Source organism: Pyrus communis, chromosome 7 (assembly GCF_041283825.1).
Source record: "Pyrus communis isolate YQ-2024b chromosome 7, ASM4128382v1, whole genome shotgun sequence".
NCBI lineage: Eukaryota > Viridiplantae > Streptophyta > Magnoliopsida > Rosales > Rosaceae > Pyrus > Pyrus communis.
The window spans coordinates 25,283,897-25,308,938 of NC_142571.1; the positions used below are offsets into that span (position 1 = coordinate 25,283,897).

The window sequence follows — 25,042 nt, forward strand, 5'->3', positions numbered from 1 at the left end:
GAGAGAACTAGTATGCAAAATCGTTTTTCAGATTATATTTTTCACTTAAAATTCCATGTGGTGAATTCAACAAAAGAAAAAGGTGTGTGAGTGGAAGCTGTTGGCCCTTGGTCGATGAATAATACCGCATGCATGGGATGGGCGAGATGAAGATCTGAAATATATAGGGCAGCAGCAGTAGCCAATTGGCAGGTTCGTTCAAGTTCCCGTGGTGATCCAGCAGATGGGTTACAAGGCCTGAGAGATAATAATTCTTGTGTCCTACAAACAAGAGACATATGGTGAGCCAAAACCCTATTTCCAAGTCACATCAGACAGTATAAGCCAACCACAAATTACCCCACTTTCACATTATGCGTGGGAAGGTAAAATATATATGCATGCATGGTGGAGCCGCTATAGCACCATCGACAAACCTGCTCTGTGGCTATGGTCCATCTATTTGCTTCACTAGCATTGACAAGATCTAGCACCATCCACCATGATCTGGAGTGGTCAACTGAGCAATCTTGATGCAGCCCCTGCATTTTGAACGGCCGAGATGACTTCTGTAGCAGCAGGATTAGCTGTTTAGCCAACCACTAGAATATGGTGTTTTGCCCTTTTAGGTTTTGCACTATAGTTACCATTTGTGGAGGATGACAAGTCACTGGTACTACAAGTTTTTCTTACTTTTTAGTTAGGAACTAAAAACTAAGAAGTGAGAAGTTTTGGAAGGGCTGCCGGGTTGAGGAAAAAGGTGAAAATCCACTAATATAACACACTTATAGATATATATATATATATATATATATATATATATATGCATACTCATTTTACAAACTGAAGATCGATAATGGTTAGAGGACCCCATCCATAAATCAATCTTGCAAAAAATTCATGTGGTGGGCGGCTATGTTTGCATTAGCAATACACCAAGATTGGAAGTTAAGTTTATGTTATAACATATATAACATGTAAAATTCAATAGTCGGACTTCATTTCTTATCATATACAACTTGCAAAATATAAATGTATAGAACCAGCTTCTCAGCATGACTCCTACTTTACTATTTACACACAATCGAATATCATAGTACTGTTGCTTTGCTCGTATAGCAACGAAGTATTGACGAGATAATGATTGTCTATAGCTCGTTGTTTTTGTTATTTTTAGCTTTATAGTACAAGGGGTGCTATATATGTAGACATTACATATCCACCATACATGCAACACAAGAATACTATCAAATTCACTTCGTGAATAGTGGAGCGGAATCTCTTTTAAGGAGGAGCTCGTATAGTTATACATGTATATTTAGAGTAATGCAAGGGAGATTAAATTTGTAGACAAAGTTTTGAAAATTAAATAATATAGAAGTTGATTGGTTTATTACTTACACGTTAATAAACATGCTTATTCTTATTGGTGACACATCATTTAGTTTGCAAATTTAATCTCTAAATTTGGTCTTTCTAGCATTACCTGTATATTTATGGTGAGTGGACGGCTAAGAAATTAATCAATATTGTTAGTGAGATTGATACCATATTTTGTGGTGCGTATCCATGTGCACCATTTATAGGCCTGCGTAGTAATGGTCCTGCTCGCACTTTGGTGTCTGAAGAAAAGATAATAAAACTGAATAAATCATCGTTTGTATCTTTTATTATCTCGTTTCTTTTTGGTTTGGTAAATGCTCCTTTTATTGGTACTAAACGGAAGAACTTCATTAGACTAACACTAAGGTTTCCAACATTTCAACCATAATTCTTAAAGAGTGAGGATATTTTGAAGTTTTGCACTAAAATTTACTTTAACATTTTTTGTGTGGTTTTTTTTTAGTTAAAATAGTCTTGAGATTGGTATAAGTCCTCACTCTAAATGAAAATAGGCAGAAGTTCTTGGGTTTGTTTATTATAAATCATTTTGACTACTTGGTCTCTTACGTGACAAAAATACACTTAAAAAAATGGTCACGTGGTTTCTCACATGATAATTTAATGAGGAATTTGATAGAATTTTCACATAATGACTATAATTATTTATGATAGACAAACTAATAAACAATTTCTGCTGATTTTTATTGTAGGGATCAAAGTAAAAATTTATGTCAATCTAAAAAACTAAACCCTTTTTTCTATGTTAGATCACTCATTCTCTCTACTTTTATTATCTTAAATGATCTATGGCACTGTTAAAATGCTTGAAATAAACATGTTGGAATAATGGTGGGCTAGTCAATTTTCTTGTTCAAAGTTAGGCAAGTTAGGTTGTCAAGCAAGATAGGTAAGTTAGGCAAAATTAGGTTTATGTTCTTTTTCTTCCCTATATATATGTTTCATCTTGTAATTGTTTCATTAAGCAATTCATCTTGTAATTGTTTCATCAAGCAAATATACAAAGCCATCTTCAACACTTCTCTCTCATGGGTTAAGTTCATATTTTATCATGGTATCAGAGCACCGTTTCTGGTGACTCTGAATACCCCACCTATCTTCAACGCTTCCGCACCACAACCAACAACATCGTCATCATGAGTGATTCAGGAACCAACACAAAACCATTAGAGATGGCTACTGATCTCTCGAACCCGTTTTTATTACACCCCTCTGATCAACCTGGGAACATCTTGGTAGAGCATTGGTTGTAAAGTCTCTTGAAATTTCGAGTATGCTTTGTGGTTGCAGTTTTGACTGATCTTCCACATCAGAAAAGATTTCTTGAGATTATTGCTGGTGCAATCTTCCACGAGGTCAACCATTCTAGGCATGGCCTCTCATTCAAAATGGGAAAGTCCCAACCACCCGCTCTATCTCCACCACTCGGATCAACCTGGTGCAATCCTCGTACCACAACCATTGGTGGAAGACAACTACAACACATGGGTTTAATCCATGAGTATGGCCTTAACGGTCAAGAACAAACTTGGTTTTGTTGACGGGACGATCAACAAACCAAGTGAGGATAATTTTAACGAGCTGCAGCAAGGGAATCTACTGCACAACGAGGTATCTCTCACTCATCATAACAACAGTTTGCATGTGATGCATTTGACAAGCCATAGGCTGCACAACGAGGTAACTCCTCTATTAAATGCTCATATTGTGATCAAAAAATATCATACCGGAGATCGGTATTTCTATCTCAATGGTTTTCCACCGGGGCACAAATACCATGGCAAAAAGACGATTCTTCCTAACAAGAAGAAACCTGCGGCTAATCAAACAAAGACTAGCAGTGAAGTCGCCACAGTCACGGATCAGCACCGTCATGAAACCAACGGTGACAGCCCCAAGTTCAATCCTGAAGAGTACAACCAAATCATGGCCATGCTCAAGAAAAACAACTTGGATGGTAATCCTCACCATTTTGCAAACGCCACAGGACAGCGATTGGCCTGGGCAAGCGATATAATGGGCTCTATTACTTGTCGTCAACACAAGTAATAGAGCTTACATACGGACCTCGAATCAACCTGCAGAATTGTTCACCAAACCACTAAGCCCGGCTCAATTTGAGGTCTTAATTAACAAGTTGGGTGTCATTGACATTCACACTCCAACTTGAGGGGGAGTGTTAAAATGCTTGAAATAAACATGTTGGAATAATGGTGGGCTAGTCAATTTTCTTGTTCAAAGTTAGGCAAGTTAGGTTGTCAAGCAAGATAGGTAAGTTAGGCAAAATTAGGTTTATGTTCTTTTTCTTCCCTATATATATGTTTCATCTTGTAATTGTTTCATTAAGCAATTCATCTTGTAATTGTTTCATCAAGCAAATATACAAAGCCATCTTCAACACTTCTCTCTCATGGGTTAAGTTCATATTTTATCAGGCACCACATATTTTACATGATTTTACAGAATTACATTTGACAATAATACACAGATGTGATCCTTGATTTTTATTTTTTTTTATTTTTTTATGGAAACTAAGATGTGATCGTTGATTGTCTTTGAGGAAAACTGGTGCCTTGATTGACTAAATCACACACTTCGTGGATCCCACTAGCAAATACATTTTAATGGAAAATGATCCTCTCTAGATTCCTTTCACCTAATTTATCAAGTTTGGAAATTCGGATCATTGAAATTTGATCCAACAGTTAAAATTTTATAACTTTTAAAGTGGGCCTCTATTTATAACCGTTGAATCAAATTTTAATAATCCAAATTTCTGTACTTGATGAATTAGGAGGAAATTATCTGAAGACGATCTCTTTTCCATTTTAATTTCAGAATCAATCATAGGGTCATATCATTGACTGATATTTGGAATATAATAATTTAAATACCACAATTAAAAAATGAATGTTTAATACTCTGCGAAGGCATAGAAAAGGAGTAGGTGTGTGAGGGGAACATGGTTGGACCACAGACCTTGATTTAGATGAGGGAATATATGAGAAATTAAACCATAAATAAATACGATTGTACCAACTTGTTGGGGGACTTCTAATGTGGGATGGCGGACACACAACGCATATAAACCTTTTCCATATGTCTGGTTTGTTTGAGAATATGAGTTGTTCAAATAAATAAATATTCTTGAAATTAAATCTTTATTTGAAAGTGAGTGGTCTTCAGTTCGAATCTCGTAGATGGCGAATTCGATATCAAATTTGACTACCCATTATGTGGCTTAGCCGAACTTCTCCTCTCCTTAGTGTAAAAATATCATTGTACTAAAAAAAAAAAAAAAAAAAATCTTTCCATTATGTTTAGATGAAGAAAGTTTTAGATTAATGACGAAAATTTATTTTCTAGAATTTGTTAATTTTTTTGTTTGGTTAACCTAAAAGAACAATGAATTTTGAATACAGAATTTGTTATTCATAAATTCTCACTTATAGAAATTTGAAAATGACACTTACTTATATGAAATTTAAACTTGAGTTCTTCTTTTTTTTTATTTTTTTATTTTTTATCAAAGAATTTAAACTTGAGTTAAACCCCATAATAAGTTAGTATCAATTTCACTTTTTAAGAGTCGAATCTAAGACTTTCCAATTTCAATTACAAATAATGAAATTATCATTAAATCGTATTAGTAAATATCTTTTCTTTTTCTGATTATTTACTTATTTTGATTACAAAAATAATATATTTAGGATAATATTCAAGTACTCATTAGTGAGTATTCACCTTTTGATTTGGCCACTGATATCTTCACACATGTTTTATTATTTAAAAAATAACGGACAAGTTATTTAATTTTTCTTGAACTTTGAAAAAACCAGAAACATGTGACATCTTTTTATTGGCCAAATAAAAAAGTGTGTGTAGAGAATACTAGTGATACCTAGTATTACCGATAGGGAAATGTTATTAGCATTCAAAAAATCTCATTCTACATTCCTCATAAGTGTATTTTTCTTTCTAATTATAAAAAGTTTAAAGTGTTAAATAAGATTTTTGAAGTGCTAATAACAATTCACTTACGGATATATGAATAGTAACAGGGAAGATGAAGAGGTTATGGCACTCACTCCCTCTTTTATATCAAAGGCGCTCTCAAATTCCATTTTCCTCTGCAGAAGAGAGAGAGAGAGAGAGAGAGAGAGAGGGAGAGAGTTTCGAAGGAAGCAAAGCGCTGGGTTGGTTTCGTATATTGCAACTAGAGGAGGCATCCAAAGGGATCGCATTGATCCCAGCTAGCTATTTCTTTCCATCGTTTGGTTTGGATCATGCTATCCCTTTGGATTTCTCCTTTGGAAGCTTCAAACTTATAGCTATATAGCATGCATCAATGACTATTTACAGGTTCAAGGAGTTCAGCCAAACTAGACAATTTCTTGCCTTGAGGTAATTCAGACTTTTATATATCTTCTCTTATTCTCTCTCTCTCTCTCTCTCTCTCTCTCTCTCTCTCTCTCTCTCTCTCTCTCTCAGATGGAGCTTCCAAAATCTTGTTTTCAGCAGCCAACATCTGAATGTTTTCATTGATTTGGAATAAAAACATGCACATCCTCATAGTTTGGCACAAATTATGAATTCCGATTAGGGTTTTGCATTCTATACTTATGATTCTACCATACATATGTCTTTCAATCATGTCGAAAATCTATTTTATGGTATAGACGATTAATTATGACCTCTCCTCTATCCAAATTATTCATGAAATTAACTTGGTCAAAATTTTAGGTTTGTATATATTAATCTGTGTTGTTTCTTCAATTATAATTTGCGGATAATTTTCTGCATATATAGCTTCCAAAAGATCTTTTAAATTATGTAATTATTTGTTGTGTTACATATAGAATATTAAGGAAAGCTATAAATCAACCAAACCCGAAATCCCATATGAACACTTTCGATCTGATTTTCTAGGGATACAGCTCGATGCTAAAACCCAGCTGAAATCAACTCTGGAAGACGATCAATTGATTATCTTACTCTCGTTGTTTACAGGTGTCCTTGATGTTAATTAATCTCATTTACATTAGAACAAAGATAGGTTAAAACCGATTAATTTTATATGTAGTTATAATACTAGATTACATGTCTATGGTGAATATTTTTTAATAAAATTTCGCTCATCCTGGCGAAATTTCTTGCTTTGCAGTGAGACATAAGTTTCTGGATTAAGAAACTGATAGTAAGTTTTGATTCTTCTGTTCATGAATCATGATTAGCATAAAAGTGGAAGCTATCGAGGTGATGTCTTGGGTTACAATTTACCCTAATCTCTGAAACTTTTGATCGTTGCAGTACCTACTTCCAACATTTGACTTCACCTTTCTGTAAAGGTAACTTTATTTTGACGATCAAATTGACAAATTGTGAGAAACCCATTACTGTAAGTATGCCGACTTTAACTATTTTCTGCAATTTCCACCACCTCAGACACTCCAAATCACATGCTTTTAAGGACTTTAATTAGAATCCAAGGCAGTGGAGAAATGATTTATAAACTTAACGACTTCCCTTTTTCCCCACTTTTGGGCCTCACATTGAGTGCACCAAAGGCAAAGGCAAAGGCATCATCCACATGTGATGAGATGAGACCTTAGTGTATAAAAGTCCTTTTAACCAATTATCTCATTTTAAAATAAGGGGCAGATTTTGTTACACCCATACGGCACATGTGTAAATTCTAGTATACTCCGGCGTACTTGATTTATTTTGTCACCTGATCCCAAACCTTGCACCATCTTAATTATTATTTTCCTTGTTATTAACTTAATAGATAAACTTAAATAACAAAATTGTCTACTGAAAACTGTCTTGTACACGTTGATTATATATACCTTTAGGTATGGTTTTCACCCCCAAAATTGGGGTGTGGGGAGGGGAATGGGAAAGGGGTGGGTTAGAGCTATAATGTGGGTTGTGGGTTGGACTCAAGCATGCGTCAACCATCCTTGAAGTCAGTTTATGTATATTTTGTTTCTTTTTAAAAGAGATATGTAGATTCATAGAATACACAGTTAATTATGCAATATAATGTGCATGTGAAAGATAATGAGCTCCACAAAAGAAAATGTTACTTTTACTACATATTTTGTAGTGTTGAGGAGGCTAGCTTGCACTATTAAACAATTAGATGATGAGCTTTCACTTTGAATTTGTCAATAATGAAGAAACCCTAAAGAATTTCCTTGATTACAGAAGCTTCCTAAATCTAGTTTGGGGAATTCTCAAGTAGAATATGTTGCGTGGTCTAACTATCATCATTGTTTATCATCATAGTAATTAATAGTAATCATCACCATCATCATCATCTAAATCTTTACCATATCTCTAAAACGAATGGTCTAATTCAAATGGCAGATGGAGATGGGGTCCAAAGTGGGAGAAGAAGAATTTGTTTGGGGGCACCAGAGAGTGTGCGTGAGTGTCGTGTGTGTACAAATTATCTTGAGTTGTAAGATATGTACCCCAATTGTCTCCCTCTTGCACTACACAAAGCTTTATCAAGGACACACAAAGTGCCAAAACAAAACCCCCACACACTTGAAGATTTTTCAATCCATCGGAAGGAATTGGATGTTGCTTTGCTGAGGCAACTACCAAAGGGACCCAAAAACCCTTGACTTGCCTCCAAATTCAAACCCCTCCACTCCTATTTCTTCTCAACTTTCCTCCTTTTAATATTTACACTTTGTGGGACTCGATTTTCAGCCATGTATTGGGGATCTTGAGGATTTTTTTCTTCTTTGTGCCTCAATATTTGGGGGATTTGATTGAGATATGTTTATAAAGTTGAACACTAACCTTAAGTTGTTATCAAAGCTACCCCATTTTCTATATGAAAGAAGAATGGAAGTATTATTTTGTATTTGGAATTACAGAGAGATGAAATTCAAATTGCACGACAAGGAATTATTCAGAATAATAAGTGCACACTTTAGGCAGGGAGAAGGAATTCGAAACTGCATGAAAATCTAGGGCAGAAAATGAACAAGTAGAGCTCGAGTGCGTGGACAAATGGTTAGTTAGAAGAGCTACAGATTTTTCGTAATGGAGAAAAACTTCCATATAACGGGATGCTGTAGGTGCAAGATTAGGTTTTCAATCTATCATAGAAAATAACTAATTATCCTATCAAATAACTTAGAAATTTATATCACAGTAGGATATATGGCCGTCCTAATTGTACTAGTCGAGTCCACACATTATTATCTTTCATGTTTGGTGCCTTATAGTTAACCTATGAGCTAGCACATATCATGCTCATATGCTAAATGACTCGAGTCAAAAAGTTCTTAGGTCATCTCCAGTTATGGAGAGCTAAACGTAGTCCTTGGCTATGTTTTAGATCTTAAAATTAATATTTTAAGGACTACTTTAGCGCTAAAATTTTTCATCTCAAATCATTTAAGCTATTTATTTTTCTTCCTATTTTATTAATTTTTTGGGCTAAACTTAACTTGTCATGAGGTTACATGTTGTCTGCCCTGAGGCCAAACTTAGCCTAATTCTTTTAGCCGATTCCCTTTAACCCCTTGGTTGGAAACTGATTTTGCCAATTTTAAGGCTAATTGTGGCCTAAAGCACTTTGGCTAGAGATGACTTTATAACATTGTGTAGCACAATATCCCAAATCAATTGTATATTGGCACATAAAACCACATATGACTTTGAGTCTTAAATCTCCTCAGTAGTAACCAGTGTTTAATATATCAGTATTGGTAAAAACATCGATATGCAAATTTGTGAAAATATCGATGGATATGTCGAATACCAATATCGGTTGCTTTCCATAGAAATAATAAAAATTTAAAATGAAACTTTAGAGATTGTTAAACATTGGTTTGAACGAAATATAAGAGTTTCTTCAATATTTAACAAATGTGTTAGAAATATCGACGATATATGTCGATTTAGCCTAAACTCAAGAGTTTCTCTGATATGAGGTGAAGGTTAGACTTCATCCTCCATTTCTATATTTTTCTCGAATTCTTTGGATATTTTCATGGAAATATCCAACCGTATGAAAGGAATTTTAAACATTAGTAGTAACACAAGTAGAGTCAACAAAGTTAGGCCATCTCCAACCGAAGGCTAGCCAAGATGCTCATTTTAGCCCTCTGACCCTCCAAGAAATTAATATTTTAATGAACAATGCAGTGCCATATTTCTTACCATCTCCAACCGAGGGTCAAAGGGCCATATAACTCATTTTAGCCGTGTCACAAAAAAATCATCTCTAACCGAAGACCAAAGGGCCATAGAGTCATAGGACCAAACATAAGTTATTATTTAAATTTAAAAACTACGACAACTTAAATTAAATGTAATATAATTAAATATTTAAAATAAATTGTGAAAACAATTACTTTGTCGTAGTAATTGGCGCCGCTTTCATGTCTACTTGCAACGGTTAACAGTTGTATGTTAAATTAATTTTGTAATTGAAGTGTCCAATTACTAGTACAACTTAGTTTGAGATAGTTACATGTATAAATGCACATTTACCATCACTAATAGGAAGCTTATATTTGGCTATGTTTTAGATCTTAAAATTAATATTTTAAGGACTACTTTAGCACTAAATTTTTTCATCTCAAATCATTTAAGCTATTTATTTTTCTTCCTATTTTATTAATTTTTTGGGCTAAACTTAACCTGTCATGGGGTTACATGTTGTCTGCTTTGAGGCCAAACTTAGCCTAATTCTTTTAGCCGATTCCCCTTAACCCTTTGGTTGGAAACTGATTTTGCCAATTTGAAGGCTAAATGTGGCCTAAAGCACTTTGGCTAGAGATGACTTTATAACATTGTGTAGCATAATATCCCAAATCAATTGTATATTGGCATGTAAAACCACATATGACTCTGAGTGTTAAATCTCCTCAGTAGTAACCAGTGTTTAATATATCAATATTTGGTAAAAACATCGATATGCAAATTTGTAAAAATATCGATGGATATGTCGAATACCAATATCGGTTGCTTTCCATAGAAATGATGAAAATTTAAAATGAAACTTTAGAGATTGTTAAACATTGGTTTGAACGAAATATAAGAATTTCTCCAATATTTAACAAACGTGTTAGAAATATCGACGATATATGTCGATTTAGCCTAAACTCAAGAGTTTCTCTGATATGAGGTGAATGTTAGACTTCATCCTCCATTTCTATATTTTTCTCGAATTCCTTGGATATTTTCATGGAAATGTCCAACCGTATGAAAGGAATTTTAAACATTAGTAGTAACACAAGTAGAGTCAACAAAGTTAGGCCATCTCCAACCAAAGGCTGGCTAGAGGGCTCATTTTAGCCCTCTGGCCCTCCAAGAAATTAATATTTTAATGAACAGTGCAAGGCCATATTTCTTACCATCTACAACCGAGGGTCAAAGGGCCATAGGACTCGTTTTAGCCCTGTCATAAAAAACAGAGTCATAGGGCCAAACATAATTTATTATTTAAATTTAAAAACTACGACAACTTAAATTAAATGTAATATAATTAAATATTTAAAATAAATTGTGAAAACACTTACTTTGTCGTAGTAATTGGCGCCGCTTTCATGTTTACTTGCGACGGTTAACAGTTGTATGTTAAATTAATTTTGTAATTGAAGTGTCCAATTACTAGTACAACTTAGTTTGAGATAGTTACATGTATAAATGCATATTTACCATCTCTAATAGGAAGCTTATATTAGGGGCACCCATTATATTTGTCCCACATCGGGAGAGAATTGAGCAAGCAAAAGCTTGCATGTGTGGCACCCATTATATTTGTCCCACATAAGCTGTGGGAGAAGTTTGAGCAATCAAACATGTTTATAAAAGCAACATCCCCACATAAAACCAATTACCTTTCTAGGCCTTAATTAAATATTCTTTTTACATTTTTCGCCCAAAAAAAATTATCAAAAATAAAAAATAAAAAATAACAGTTAGCTGACGTCAGTTAGTCATTGAGATTCAAATTTTTTAGCCTGGCTGGCTCATTTGGGCACGCCGGTTGGCCCTTTGGCCTTTTTTTGTCCAGTGGGGCCCATGAGCCATTAGATCATCATTACAAAAATTAAAGAAATCCAAATTATTAAGACATTTATTTGTAGTGAAGAAAATGGACAAATACACATTTACAAGTAAACACTAAAATGACTACCAGTTAATCAAACGTTCATATAATTTCGCATCTGGGTGATTTTTGGTAGAAATGATTTTTTATGTAAAACCTAAAAAATAAACAGTTTGATCATTGAAATACATTATGGAGTGTGCCCTAAGAAAGTTTGTCCAATATGGTTAGGATTAAGGGCACAATTTTTAACACGCATTTTGGCATACTTTCTTAAAATTTTCATTCTGTAATTTTTTTCAAAGATCCAAAATCATATGAATACCCATATTATTAAAGAAAGTTGAGGTTCCACCACAAAATAAATTTGCAATATAGGGAGTAACTCAACCTCTTATAAATCTTTGGATAGTTTGGTCCCTCACCAATGTGGACTTCGTCCTTATATTCTGGAAGAGGATCCTCTCCGGATCCACTAGGATCCACACATCCTAGCCGTTCATCGTAAATCGTGCGATCAATTTTTGTCAAATATTATTTGTGTTTAATTTTAAATAAAAAAAATTCAAATGATTTCTGACCGCACGATATACAATGAATGGTTAAGATGTGGGGATCATTAGGATCCCCACAAATTGGATCCAGATGGGATCCAATTCCTTATATTCTCACATGTGGCAAATTTTCAAGTCTAACATGTGGACACACAAACGGGGTGACGAGGAGCATGTGTGACCATTGGTCTTCACAAATGGGCTAACCTGGAGCAAGTGTGACCATTTGTCTTCACAAGTGGGCTAACCTGTTCTGATACCATGAAGAAAGTTGAGGTTCCAACATAAAATCAATTGATAATATAAGAAGTAACTCAACTTCTTATAAACCTTTGTATAGTTTAGTATCTCACCGATGTGAGACTTTGTTATCGCATTCTCACAATTATCGTTTGCATGTGAGGGTCCAAAACCCTAATTCCTTATATCGCAGAGTCTGTCCCACTTCTAACATGAAACCAGATTGAAAGCGCCATTGACTTTGATGCCAAAAAGGCTGGGTCAAGTTAGTGAGGGGTGTAGGGCAGGAAGGGTGTCCTGAGCACTACTAATTGATTTGTCCTTTATGTTTCAAGACCCACTAATTGAATCCACGTGACAATGAAAATCCATGTCCATACTAACCCTAGCTCTAGCTCCAGTGAGAAACAAACAGGTGCGGACGTATTGTATCTGAAAATATTAAACCCTAGCTAGTGTCGATGTTTTTACATTTTCAGGAGTCCAGATCTCTTCCATCAAGGTCATCGGATCAAGTGATTCATGTCTTTGAAATTTGATCCAACGATTCACTTGTTTTGAACCTTTAAAAGCTATAATAATTTCTTGATGTTGGATTAAATTTCAAAAGTCCGGATCACTTAATCTAGTGATCTTGGTGGAAGAGATCCGGAGAAGATCTCTTCTCCATTTTCAGTGCAAACCTGTTTAAACGTCCTTGAATGGGTCTACCAAGCTAGCTAGCTGTAACATGACAATGAAAATACTTAAGTAATTTGAAATTCAAATCCCCGAGTTCTGCAGAACCCTAGCTAGCTATATGTACATACACTGTTACACACACACACACACACATATATACAGTTTCTCCCACATGCCGGCCTTCAGATGAACACAATTTGATACAACTTTTTCTGGGTCTACCACTCCTTCGATCGTGTCGTGTTTGCACGATTTAGGTTATAGCAATTGATGACACTGCATTAAATTAATTATATATTGTTGAAAATGCTAGATTGATTGTTGCACCAACTTTAGCCACATGCAGTGCCAATTCTTCTAGCTGTCTAAATCTAATACAATACAAACTTTTTACCGCTAAGACAATTAATAATTGACCTTAGGCCCGGATGATTAGTAATACTTTTGCCACATATGTGCTTTACATCCGTTGGTTATTAGGGTACGTAGTGTACGCGTTTCTTTGTACCTGAGTTTAAATTTTTTTTTTTTTTTGTAGATAACAGAATATTACTTAATTTTACTTTATCAAAAAACAAAAGGATAAAGAAAAAAAGGATAGTTTAGTTGCGGTCCGTAGTTCTTAACTGTTATAGACTCAAACCTTATGCATTTTAGATTTTTTATTGAAGTCCCTCTCTTGCTACATAAATGACATAATAATAAAATAGATGCAATAATACCAATAAAGACTCAACCGTTGTTTTTTTTTTCTTTCATTTACACTACCAATTTAATTATTTAAAATTGCTTATGGGTTTTGATAAAATAATAATAATAATTGCTTATGGGTGCATTCTAGATAATTAAAAAAAAAGGGATTTGATTCGATTTTTTTTATTTTTATAAAATGAGTACATTTATATAATAAAATTTGGCTACATTTTATATATAAACAATTGGTACATTTGCATAAAAACGTAGGTACATTTTATAAAGAAAACAATGGGTACATTTTATATTAAAAAAAAAAAAAACCACGGTACATTTTAGATTTAAAAATAAATAGATTTTACATTAAAAAAATGGATATATTTTACATAAAAAATGGTACTTACAAAAAAAATAGAGATACATTTTACGTATAACAAAGTGTACATTTGTAAAAAAAAAATGGGTACATTGTAAATAAATTATGGGTACAAATAAAAGGTTAAAAAATTATGAGTACAAATAAAAGTTAAAAAAAATAAGGAACAAAAAGAAATTAATATATGGGTACAAATTAAAATTTAAAAGAAAATTGGTACAATTTAAAAAATGATTGCAAATTAAAAATGGGTACAAACTAGAAATAGAAATATATAATAAAAAGTTTAGCCATAAATATAATATATCAAATGTAACGTTTCTAACACTAAATGAATATATTTAAAAGTAAAACTTAATTATCTTTACATGTAAATATTTTGTTTTTGAATAATTAATGGTGTTTATTAAACCGAAGGACCTTAATCAAATTTTGAAAAGGAATAAGGTTTTAATCAATGAAGTAGAAAAAATAAGAATAAGAACCTAATTTCTCCAAGAAAAAATCACGCACCTTCTCTATAACCACACCACATACATATTTTGATCGATGTTTTCTTCTTGTGCATACGCATTAGTACAATTGATGGATGGAAAACAGAAACTTTCTCATCTTGTGTATTCATAATGGTGCTAATGGCTGTGGTCCAAACCCTCCACATCCAACAATTAAAGGAATTGTAGATAAGGGCCAAGAGGGTAGTCTGTGTAGGACCTCCAAAGGTACGATTTTAAATGACCCCGTTTTAAGTCCTTATATATATATATATATGTATATACATGAAAAATACAGGAGGAGGAAAAAGTCGTCATGATCTTAGATTCAAACTTATACAAGATTATCGAGAAGTTTTTTACTCACTTTTTCTACTGCTAAACATCCCTGTTGTGAATATACTAAATGAGAGAACTAGTATGCAAAATCGTTTTTCAGATTATATTTTTCACTTAAAATTCCATGTGGTGAATTCAACAAAAGAAAAAGGTGTGTGAGTGGAAGCTGTTGGCCCTTGGTCGATGAATAATACCGCATGCATGGGATGGGCGAGATGAAGATCTGAAATATATAGGGCAGCAGCAGTAGCCAATTGGCAGGTTCGTTCAAGTTCCCGTGGTGATCCAGCAGATGGGTTACAAGGCCTGAGAGATAATAATTCTTGTGTCCTACAAACAAGAGACATATGGTGAGCCAAAACCCTATTTCCAAGTCACATCAGACAGTATAAGCCAACCACAAATTACCCCACTTTCACATTATGCGTGGGAAGGTAAAATATATATGCATGCATGGTGGAGCCGCTATAGCACCATCGACAAACCTGCTCTGTGGCTATGGTCCATCTATTTGCTTCACTAGCATTGACAAGATCTAGCACCATCCACCATGATCTGGAGTGGTCAACTGAGCAATCTTGATGCAGCCCCTGCATTTTGAACGGCCGAGATGACTTCTGTAGCAGCAGGATTAGCTGTTTAGCCAACCACTAGAATATGGTGTTTTGCCCTTTTAGGTTTTGCACTATAGTTACCATTTGTGGAGGATGACAAGTCACTGGTACTACAAGTTTTTCTTACTTTTTAGTTAGGAACTAAAAACTAAGAAGTGAGAAGTTTTGGAAGGGCTGCCGGGTTGAGGAAAAAGGTGAAAATCCACTAATATAACACACTTATAGATATATATATATATATATATATATATATATATATATATATATATGCATACTCATTTTACAAACTGAAGATCGATAATGGTTAGAGGACCCCATCCATAAATCAATCTTGCAAAAAATTCATGTGGTGGGCGGCTATGTTTGCATTAGCAATACACCAAGATTGGAAGTTAAGTTTATGTTATAACATATATAACATGTAAAATTCAATAGTCGGACTTCATTTCTTATCATATACAACTTGCAAAATATAAATGTATAGAACCAGCTTCTCAGCATGACTCCTACTTTACTATTTACACACAATCGAATATCATAGTACTGTTGCTTTGCTCGTATAGCAACGAAGTATTGACGAGATAATGATTGTCTATAGCTCGTTGTTTTTGTTATTTTTAGCTTTATAGTACAAGGGGTGCTATATATGTAGACATTACATATCCACCATACATGCAACACAAGAATACTATCAAATTCACTTCGTGAATAGTGGAGCGGAATCTCTTTTAAGGAGGAGCTCGTATAGTTATACATGTATATTTAGAGTAATGCAAGGGAGATTAAATTTGTAGACAAAGTTTTGAAAATTAAATAATATAGAAGTTGATTGGTTTATTACTTACACGTTAATAAACATGCTTATTCTTATTGGTGACACATCATTTAGTTTGCAAATTTAATCTCTAAATTTGGTCTTTCTAGCATTACCTGTATATTTATGGTGAGTGGACGGCTAAGAAATTAATCAATATTGTTAGTGAGATTGATACCATATTTTGTGGTGCGTATCCATGTGCACCATTTATAGGCCTGCGTAGTAATGGTCCTGCTCGCACTTTGGTGTCTGAAGAAAAGATAATAAAACTGAATAAATCATCGTTTGTATCTTTTATTATCTCGTTTCTTTTTGGTTTGGTAAATGCTCCTTTTATTGGTACTAAACGGAAGAACTTCATTAGACTAACACTAAGGTTTCCAACATTTCAACCATAATTCTTAAAGAGTGAGGATATTTTGAAGTTTTGCACTAAAATTTACTTTAACATTTTTTGTGTGGTTTTTTTTTAGTTAAAATAGTCTTGAGATTGGTATAAGTCCTCACTCTAAATGAAAATAGGCAGAAGTTCTTGGGTTTGTTTATTATAAATCATTTTGACTACTTGGTCTCTTACGTGACAAAAATACACTTAAAAAAATGGTCACGTGGTTTCTCACATGATAATTTAATGAGGAATTTGATAGAATTTTCACATAATGACTATAATTATTTATGATAGACAAACTAATAAACAATTTCTGCTGATTTTTATTGTAGGGATCAAAGTAAAAATTTATGTCAATCTAAAAAACTAAACCCTTTTTTCTATGTTAGATCACTCATTCTCTCTACTTTTATTATCTTAAATGATCTATGGCACTGTTAAAATGCTTGAAATAAACATGTTGGAATAATGGTGGGCTAGTCAATTTTCTTGTTCAAAGTTAGGCAAGTTAGGTTGTCAAGCAAGATAGGTAAGTTAGGCAAAATTAGGTTTATGTTCTTTTTCTTCCCTATATATATGTTTCATCTTGTAATTGTTTCATTAAGCAATTCATCTTGTAATTGTTTCATCAAGCAAATATACAAAGCCATCTTCAACACTTCTCTCTCATGGGTTAAGTTCATATTTTATCATGGTATCAGAGCACCGTTTCTGGTGACTCTGAATACCCCACCTATCTTCAACGCTTCCGCACCACAACCAACAACATCGTCATCATGAGTGATTCAGGAACCAACACAAAACCATTAGAGATGGCTACTGATCTCTCGAACCCGTTTTTATTACACCCCTCTGATCAACCTGGGAACATCTTGGTAGAGCATTGGTTGTAAAGTCTCTTGAAATTTCGAGTATGCTTTGTGGTTGCAGTTTTGACTGATCTTCCACATCAGAAAAGATTTCTTGAGATTATTGCTGGTGCAATCTTCCACGAGGTCAACCATTCTAGGCATGGCCTCTCATTCAAAATGGGAAAGTCCCAACCACCCGCTCTATCTCCACCACTCGGATCAACCTGGTGCAATCCTCGTACCACAACCATTGGTGGAAGACAACTACAACACATGGGTTTAATCCATGAGTATGGCCTTAACGGTCAAGAACAAACTTGGTTTTGTTGACGGGACGATCAACAAACCAAGTGAGGATAATTTTAACGAGCTGCAGCAAGGGAATCTACTGCACAACGAGGTATCTCTCACTCATCATAACAACAGTTTGCATGTGATGCATTTGACAAGCCATAGGCTGCACAACGAGGTAACTCCTCTATTAAATGCTCATATTGTGATCAAAAAATATCATACCGGAGATCGGTATTTCTATCTCAATGGTTTTCCACCGGGGCACAAATACCATGGCAAAAAGACGATTCTTCCTAACAAGAAGAAACCTGCGGCTAATCAAACAAAGACTAGCAGTGAAGTCGCCACAGTCACGGATCAGCACCGTCATGAAACCAACGGTGACAGCCCCAAGTTCAATCCTGAAGAGTACAACCAAATCATGGCCATGCTCAAGAAAAACAACTTGGATGGTAATCCTCACCATTTTGCAAACGCCACAGGACAGCGATTGGCCTGGGCAAGCGATATAATGGGCTCTATTACTTGTCGTCAACACAAGTAATAGAGCTTACATACGGACCTCGAATCAACCTGCAGAATTGTTCACCAAACCACTAAGCCCGGCTCAATTTGAGGTCTTAATTAACAAGTTGGGTGTCATTGACATTCACACTCCAACTTGAGGGGGAGTGTTAAAATGCTTGAAATAAACATGTTGGAATAATGGTGGGCTAGTCAATTTTCTTGTTCAAAGTTAGGCAAGTTAGGTTGTCAAGCAAGATAGGTAAGTTAGGCAAAATTAGGTTTATGTTCTTTTTCTTCCCTATATATATGTTTCATCTTGTAATTGTTTCATTAAGCAATTCATCTTGTAATTGTTTCATCAAGCAAATATACAAAGCCATCTTCAACACTTCTCTCTCATGGGTTAAGTTCATATTTTATCAGGCACCACATATTTTACATGATTTTACAGAATTACATTTGACAATAATACACAGATGTGATCCTTGATTTTTATTTTTTTTTATTTTTTTATGGAAACTAAGATGTGATCGTTGATTGTCTTTGAGGAAAACTGGTGCCTTGATTGACTAAATCACACACTTCGTGGATCCCACTAGCAAATACATTTTAATGGAAAATGATCCTCTCTAGATTCCTTTCACCTAATTTATCAAGTTTGGAAATTCGGATCATTGAAATTTGATCCAACAGTTAAAATTTTATAACTTTTAAAGTGGGCCTCTATTTATAACCGTTGAATCAAATTTTAATAATCCAAATTTCTGTACTTGATGAATTAGGAGGAAATTATCTGAAGACGATCTCTTTTCCATTTTAATTTCAGAATCAATCATAGGGTCATATCATTGACTGATATTTGGAATATAATAATTTAAATACCACAATTAAAAAATGAATGTTTAATACTCTGCGAAGGCATAGAAAAGGAGTAGGTGTGTGAGGGGAACATGGTTGGACCACAGACCTTGATTTAGATGAGGGAATATATGAGAAATTAAACCATAAATAAATACGATTGTACCAACTTGTTGGGGGACTTCTAATGTGGGATGGCGGACACACAACGCATATAAACCTTTTCCATATGTCTGGTTTGTTTGAGAATATGAGTTGTTCAAATAAATAAATATTCTTGAAATTAAATCTTTATTTGAAAGTGAGTGGTCTTCAGTTCGAATCTCGTAGATGGCGAATTCGATATCAAATTTGACTACCCATTATGTGGCTTAGCCGAACTTCTCCTCTCCTTAGTGTAAAAATATCATTGTACTAAAAAAAAAAAAAAAAAAAATCTTTCCATTATGTTTAGATGAAGAAAGTTTTAGATTAATGACGAAAATTTATTTTCTAGAATTTGTTAATTTTTTTGTTTGGTTAACCTAAAAGAACAATGAATTTTGAATACAGAATTTGTTATTCATAAATTCTCACTTATAGAAATTTGAAAATGACACTTACTTATATGAAATTTAAACTTGAGTTCTTCTTTTTTTTTATTTTTTTATTTTTTATCAAAGAATTTAAACTTGAGTTAAACCCCATAATAAGTTAGTATCAATTTCACTTTTTAAGAGTCGAATCTAAGACTTTCCAATTTCAATTACAAATAATGAAATTATCATTAAATCGTATTAGTAAATATCTTTTCTTTTTCTGATTATTTACTTATTTTGATTACAAAAATAATATATTTAGGATAATATTCAAGTACTCATTAGTGAGTATTCACCTTTTGATTTGGCCACTGATATCTTCACACATGTTTTATTATTTAAAAAATAACGGACAAGTTATTTAATTTTTCTTGAACTTTGAAAAAACCAGAAACATGTGACATCTTTTTATTGGCCAAATAAAAAAGTGTGTGTAGAGAATACTAGTGATACCTAGTATTACCGATAGGGAAATGTTATTAGCATTCAAAAAATCTCATTCTACATTCCTCATAAGTGTATTTTTCTTTCTAATTATAAAAAGTTTAAAGTGTTAAATAAGATTTTTGAAGTGCTAATAACAATTCACTTACGGATATATGAATAGTAACAGGGAAGATGAAGAGGTTATGGCACTCACTCCCTCTTTTATATCAAAGGCGCTCTCAAATTCCATTTTCCTCTGCAGAAGAGAGAGAGAGAGAGAGAGAGAGAGAGGGAGAGAGTTTCGAAGGAAGCAAAGCGCTGGGTTGGTTTCGTATATTGCAACTAGAGGAGGCATCCAAAGGGATCGCATTGATCCCAGCTAGCTATTTCTTTCCATCGTTTGGTTTGGATCATGCTATCCCTTTGGATTTCTCCTTTGGAAGCTTCAAACTTATAGCTATATAGCATGCATCAATGACTATTTACAGGTTCAAGGAGTTCAGCCAAACTAGACAATTTCTTGCCTTGAGGTAATTCAGACTTTTATATATCTTCTCTTATTCTCTCTCTCTCTCTCTCTCTCTCTCTCTCTCTCTCTCTCTCTCTCTCTCTCTCAGATGGAGCTTCCAAAATCTTGTTTTCAGCAGCCAACATCTGAATGTTTTCATTGATTTGGAATAAAAACATGCACATCCTCATAGTTTGGCACAAATTATGAATTCCGATTAGGGTTTTGCATTCTATACTTATGATTCTACCATACATATGTCTTTCAATCATGTCGAAAATCTATTTTATGGTATAGACGATTAATTATGACCTCTCCTCTATCCAAATTATTCATGAAATTAACTTGGTCAAAATTTTAGGTTTGTATATATTAATCTGTGTTGTTTCTTCAATTATAATTTGCGGATAATTTTCTGCATATATAGCTTCCAAAAGATCTTTTAAATTATGTAATTATTTGTTGTGTTACATATAGAATATTAAGGAAAGCTATAAATCAACCAAACCCGAAATCCCATATGAACACTTTCGATCTGATTTTCTAGGGATACAGCTCGATGCTAAAACCCAGCTGAAATCAACTCTGGAAGACGATCAATTGATTATCTTACTCTCGTTGTTTACAGGTGTCCTTGATGTTAATTAATCTCATTTACATTAGAACAAAGATAGGTTAAAACCGATTAATTTTATATGTAGTTATAATACTAGATTACATGTCTATGGTGAATATTTTTTAATAAAATTTCGCTCATCCTGGCGAAATTTCTTGCTTTGCAGTGAGACATAAGTTTCTGGATTAAGAAACTGATAGTAAGTTTTGATTCTTCTGTTCATGAATCATGATTAGCATAAAAGTGGAAGCTATCGAGGTGATGTCTTGGGTTACAATTTACCCTAATCTCTGAAACTTTTGATCGTTGCAGTACCTACTTCCAACATTTGACTTCACCTTTCTGTAAAGGTAACTTTATTTTGACGATCAAATTGACAAATTGTGAGAAACCCATTACTGTAAGTATGCCGACTTTAACTATTTTCTGCAATTTCCACCACCTCAGACACTCCAAATCACATGCTTTTAAGGACTTTAATTAGAATCCAAGGCAGTGGAGAAATGATTTATAAACTTAACGACTTCCCTTTTTCCCCACTTTTGGGCCTCACATTGAGTGCACCAAAGGCAAAGGCAAAGGCATCATCCACATGTGATGAGATGAGACCTTAGTGTATAAAAGTCCTTTTAACCAATTATCTCATTTTAAAATAAGGGGCAGATTTTGTTACACCCATACGGCACATGTGTAAATTCTAGTATACTCCGGCGTACTTGATTTATTTTGTCACCTGATCCCAAACCTTGCACCATCTTAATTATTATTTTCCTTGTTATTAACTTAATAGATAAACTTAAATAACAAAATTGTCTACTGAAAACTGTCTTGTACACGTTGATTATATATACCTTTAGGTATGGTTTTCACCCCCAAAATTGGGGTGTGGGGAGGGGAATGGGAAAGGGGTGGGTTAGAGCTATAATGTGGGTTGTGGGTTGGACTCAAGCATGCGTCAACCATCCTTGAAGTCAGTTTATGTATATTTTGTTTCTTTTTAAAAGAGATATGTAGATTCATAGAATACACAGTTAATTATGCAATATAATGTGCATGTGAAAGATAATGAGCTCCACAAAAGAAAATGTTACTTTTACTACATATTTTGTAGTGTTGAGGAGGCTAGCTTGCACTATTAAACAATTAGATGATGAGCTTTCACTTTGAATTTGTCAATAATGAAGAAACCCTAAAGAATTTCCTTGATTACAGAAGCTTCCTAAATCTAGTTTGGGGAATTCTCAAGTAGAATATGTTGCGTGGTCTAACTATCATCATTGTTTATCATCATAGTAATTAATAGTAATCATCACCATCATCATCATCTAAATCTTTACCATATCTCTAAAACGAATGGTCTAATTCAAATGGCAGATGGAGATGGGGTCCAAAGTGGGAGAAGAAGAATTTGTTTGGGGGCACCAGAGAGTGTGCGTGAGTGTCGTGTGTGTACAAATTATCTTGAGTTGTAAGATATGTACCCCAATTGTCTCCCTCTTGCACTACACAAAGCTTTATCAAGGACACACAAAGTGCCAAAACAAAACCCCCACACACTTGAAGATTTTTCAATCCATCGGAAGGAATTGGATGTTGCTTTGCTGAGGCAACTACCAAAGGGACCCAAAAACCCTTGACTTGCCTCCAAATTCAAACCCCTCCACTCCTATTTCTTCTCAACTTTCCTCCTTTTAATATTTACACTTTGTGGGACTCGATTTTCAGCCATGTATTGGGGATCTTGAGGATTTTTTTCTTCTTTGTGCCTCAATATTTGGGGGATTTGATTGAGATATGTTTATAAAGTTGAACACTAACCTTAAGTTGTTATCAAAGCTACCCCATTTTCTATATGAAAGAAGAATGGAAGTATTATTTTGTATTTGGAATTACAGAGAGATGAAATTCAAATTGCACGACAAGGAATTATTCAGAATAATAAGTGCACACTTTAGGCAGGGAGAAGGAATTCGAAACTGCATGAAAATCTAGGGCAGAAAATGAACAAGTAGAGCTCGAGTGCGTGGACAAATGGTTAGTTAGAAGAGCTACAGATTTTTCGTAATGGAGAAAAACTTCCATATAACGGGATGCTGTAGGTGCAAGATTAGGTTTTCAATCTATCATAGAAAATAACTAATTATCCTATCAAATAACTTAGAAATTTATATCACAGTAGGATATATGGCCGTCCTAATTGTACTAGTCGAGTCCACACATTATTATCTTTCATGTTTGGTGCCTTATAGTTAACCTATGAGCTAGCACATATCATGCTCATATGCTAAATGACTCGAGTCAAAAAGTTCTTAGGTCATCTCCAGTTATGGAGAGCTAAACGTAGTCCTTGGCTATGTTTTAGATCTTAAAATTAATATTTTAAGGACTACTTTAGCGCTAAAATTTTTCATCTCAAATCATTTAAGCTATTTATTTTTCTTCCTATTTTATTAATTTTTTGGGCTAAACTTAACTTGTCATGAGGTTACATGTTGTCTGCCCTGAGGCCAAACTTAGCCTAATTCTTTTAGCCGATTCCCTTTAACCCCTTGGTTGGAAACTGATTTTGCCAATTTTAAGGCTAATTGTGGCCTAAAGCACTTTGGCTAGAGATGACTTTATAACATTGTGTAGCACAATATCCCAAATCAATTGTATATTGGCACATAAAACCACATATGACTTTGAGTCTTAAATCTCCTCAGTAGTAACCAGTGTTTAATATATCAGTATTGGTAAAAACATCGATATGCAAATTTGTGAAAATATCGATGGATATGTCGAATACCAATATCGGTTGCTTTCCATAGAAATAATAAAAATTTAAAATGAAACTTTAGAGATTGTTAAACATTGGTTTGAACGAAATATAAGAGTTTCTTCAATATTTAACAAATGTGTTAGAAATATCGACGATATATGTCGATTTAGCCTAAACTCAAGAGTTTCTCTGATATGAGGTGAAGGTTAGACTTCATCCTCCATTTCTATATTTTTCTCGAATTCTTTGGATATTTTCATGGAAATATCCAACCGTATGAAAGGAATTTTAAACATTAGTAGTAACACAAGTAGAGTCAACAAAGTTAGGCCATCTCCAACCGAAGGCTAGCCAAGATGCTCATTTTAGCCCTCTGACCCTCCAAGAAATTAATATTTTAATGAACAATGCAGTGCCATATTTCTTACCATCTCCAACCGAGGGTCAAAGGGCCATATAACTCATTTTAGCCGTGTCACAAAAAAATCATCTCTAACCGAAGACCAAAGGGCCATAGAGTCATAGGACCAAACATAAGTTATTATTTAAATTTAAAAACTACGACAACTTAAATTAAATGTAATATAATTAAATATTTAAAATAAATTGTGAAAACAATTACTTTGTCGTAGTAATTGGCGCCGCTTTCATGTCTACTTGCAACGGTTAACAGTTGTATGTTAAATTAATTTTGTAATTGAAGTGTCCAATTACTAGTACAACTTAGTTTGAGATAGTTACATGTATAAATGCACATTTACCATCACTAATAGGAAGCTTATATTTGGCTATGTTTTAGATCTTAAAATTAATATTTTAAGGACTACTTTAGCACTAAATTTTTTCATCTCAAATCATTTAAGCTATTTATTTTTCTTCCTATTTTATTAATTTTTTGGGCTAAACTTAACCTGTCATGGGGTTACATGTTGTCTGCTTTGAGGCCAAACTTAGCCTAATTCTTTTAGCCGATTCCCCTTAAC

At 34.0% G+C, this 25,042-nt stretch overlaps 2 long non-coding RNA genes across 2 annotated transcripts; both read left to right on the top strand.

Annotated features, from left to right (window-relative positions):
- Positions 1 to 5,531: 5,531 nt before the first annotated feature.
- LOC148695948 (uncharacterized) lies at positions 5,532 to 8,262 on the top strand. Its single transcript, XR_015964325.1, has 3 exons — positions 5,532 to 5,784; positions 6,545 to 6,728; positions 7,753 to 8,262. It is a non-coding gene; the product is annotated as an uncharacterized LOC148695948 (long non-coding RNA).
- Positions 8,263 to 20,451: 12,189 nt separating this feature from the next.
- LOC148695949 (uncharacterized) lies at positions 20,452 to 23,182 on the top strand. Its single transcript, XR_015964329.1, has 3 exons — positions 20,452 to 20,704; positions 21,465 to 21,648; positions 22,673 to 23,182. It is a non-coding gene; the product is annotated as an uncharacterized LOC148695949 (long non-coding RNA).
- The last annotated feature ends 1,860 nt before the right edge of the window (positions 23,183 to 25,042 follow it).